Below are 2,814 nucleotides of genomic sequence, written 5' to 3' on the forward strand. Positions count from 1 at the left end.
CACCTGTAAATCCCAGCACTTTGGGAGGTGGAGGCAGGCAGATCACCTGAGGTCAGGAGTTCAAGACCAGCCTGGCCAACATGGTGAAACCCCATCTCTACTAAAAATACAAAAATTAGCTGGGCATGGCAGGAGCCTGTAATCCCACCTACTGGTGAGCCTGAGGCAGGAGAATCGCTTGAACCTGGGAGGTGGAGGTTGTAGTGAGCTGAAATCATTCTATGCACTCCAGCCTGGGTGACAAGTGCGAAACTCTGTCTCAAAAAAATAAAAATAATAATATCCAAGAATTTTTGGACAGAGATGGACATGATGAAGGCAGTGTTTTAGGAATATGTGCTTGACAATGGTTTTTAAGATAAATAGTAGTATGGGCACCAGGTTGGGAGCCTGTTGCCATAATCTAGGCATACGTCTTTTTCTTTTTAAGCAAAGTCAACTTTAAATGATTAGGTAGAAAGGGAGTTTAAAAGATACGAGAGACCCAGGCTCTACAACTTGCTCAAGTCATTTCTAACATTTAGATGACCCCACTCACAAAGATATTTTCTTGTTCTTCAAAGTATTTGGACTGCTATGATTTCAACAGACATAGAAATATATTTATTTTAAAATGTGTTATAGACATATTTGTCACATGAATCATATTGAGTAATTATTAATACCAAATAAGCTATAAGAACCATATTAGTTTTCTCATGTATCATAAACATCACATGATATAGGGCCAAATAAAATTGTTAAGAAGAGTAGAGAATACTCTTAAAGCCAGACTTCTAGAAATAGTGCCCACTTCCTTGCAGAACCGGTCCTATGAGATCATCACAACTGCTACTACCAACCACCAGGCATGCCAGGTTGCACTGACATATATGTACCACTTCTGAGTAAGTCTTGAGCCTGAACTCAAATTTACGACATCTCTGCTGCTGCCAGCCACATTGTAACTTCCAAACCAGGAACGATGTGACCTCGGCCTCTGCCATTGTTGCTGGCATAGTATCCTTTCCTCACTGGCTTCTGAGTCTAAGCCTGGCCCCAGCATGGCTGATTGGTACACTGTTATGGACTGAATTTTGTCCTCCCAAACTTCAGCTGTTGAAGCCCTAACCACCAATGTGAACTATATTTGGAGATACGGCCTTTAAAGAGATAATTAACATTACATAGGGCCGTAAGGGTGGGGCCCTAATCCAATATGACTGGTATCCTAAGAAGAGAAAGAGATACCAGGGGTAACTGTACACAGAGCAAAGGCCACGTGAAGACACAGCAGGAAGGTGGCCATCTGCAAGCCAAGCAGAGAGGCCTCAGAGACATCAGCTCCACTGGCACTTGTCTTGGACTTCCAGCCTCCAGAACCGTGAGAAAATCAATTCATGTTGCTTAAGCCAGCCAGTCTGTTATGAAAGACCCTGTAATAAACAAATACAGTGGATTGAGGCCTGTGCCTTAGCTGTAAGGAGCCTGGGAGGTAACAGCACTGGTAGCATGAAGAACAAATTCAAGAGACGTCAAAAATGAGGATAAAAGAGGATTTGGTGATTGATTTGGGGGTGGGGTAGTGAAGGCAGAGAGTGAGTCAGAGAGATCTCTCAGATTTAGAACTCAGAGGCTGGAAAATTGATAGTGACATAGTGAAAAGAGAGAGAAGTTTCACAAGGAATTAACTCTGGGAGGGGTTCCATTCTGTACATTTTGAAAATACAGTGGTATCCAAATGGAAATTAGAAGTGGGGGTCTGAGGCAGGACACACAGCTGAACTCTAGTGTGTGGAGGTAAAAGCTGATGCTGTAAGGATAGCAGTTTTAGGGGCAGAGATGCAAGATCTTGAGAAAGTCCAGGGGAGGTGATGAGAAGGGACAGATCAGCTCCATCAGATAGAGTGATCTAATCTTTGTTGCGGTAACAAAAAGTCCTAAAATCTTAGTGGCTGTAAAGATTTATTTCTCATACTGGTTCATGTGCATGAATGTTGGCTGTTGGCTTCGCTCACCGTAATCCCTCTGTGCTCCAGGCTGACAGAGGCTCCATCTCGGAGTGTGCTCCCGAGATTACAGTGATCATTGTCAGGGAGAAACGAGTGTGGCAAATCAGGCACAGGCTCTTCAAGTTTCCACACACAGAAGTCATGTCATTCGCGTTTTATTGGCCAGAATAAAACATACATCCACACTCAGTCTCCAGGGGATTAGAAGGTATAATCCAATCATATACCCACAGGAGTAGAAATGGAAATATTTGGTAAACAGCATTGATGACAACCACAGGAGATGAGGAAGAACGGGAACCAGTAGGAGAGACTGTCAGATGGTTTAGACTCTACATTTTAGAGATAGGTGGTAAAACAGCTCAATGTAGGGGTTACCCCCGCAAAACAGAAACAGGATCACTCATTATTTTGTTTACTGGAGGAGTGGTCATGGATGTTTCTGTGTAAGTGTGTGTGTGTGTCTGATGTTATTTTGTTTGGGTTTGCTTTTTATCGTACAGCATCTGGCTTCCCTTCCTATTTGGAGGGATTTCTCCCTTGGTGTAAACTTAGGGGAAGAGCCTGAGGCCAGATGTCCCCTCTTGATGCCCAAAGGAATTAAGGCACAGGCAAGTGACCTGGACAGGCTCGTGATCTTTAAATCTTGATTAAGATAATAAGATGGTTTAAATCTTCTTGTGGTGGTGGGACCAAACCACACAGTCCAGCAGCGCAGAGATGATGTCCAGGCCCAATCATTCCAGCTGAAAGGCCAGCTTTCCAGCCTTCAGGACTACTGTGTTTGCAGTCCACACCCAAACCCACACATTGGGTTGGTTCT

This window comes from Aotus nancymaae, unplaced genomic scaffold, assembly GCF_030222135.1.
Source record: "Aotus nancymaae isolate 86718 unplaced genomic scaffold, 86718_ANA_hifiasm-v0.15.2.pri h1tg000029l, whole genome shotgun sequence".
Taxonomy (NCBI): Eukaryota; Metazoa; Chordata; class Mammalia; order Primates; family Aotidae; genus Aotus; species Aotus nancymaae.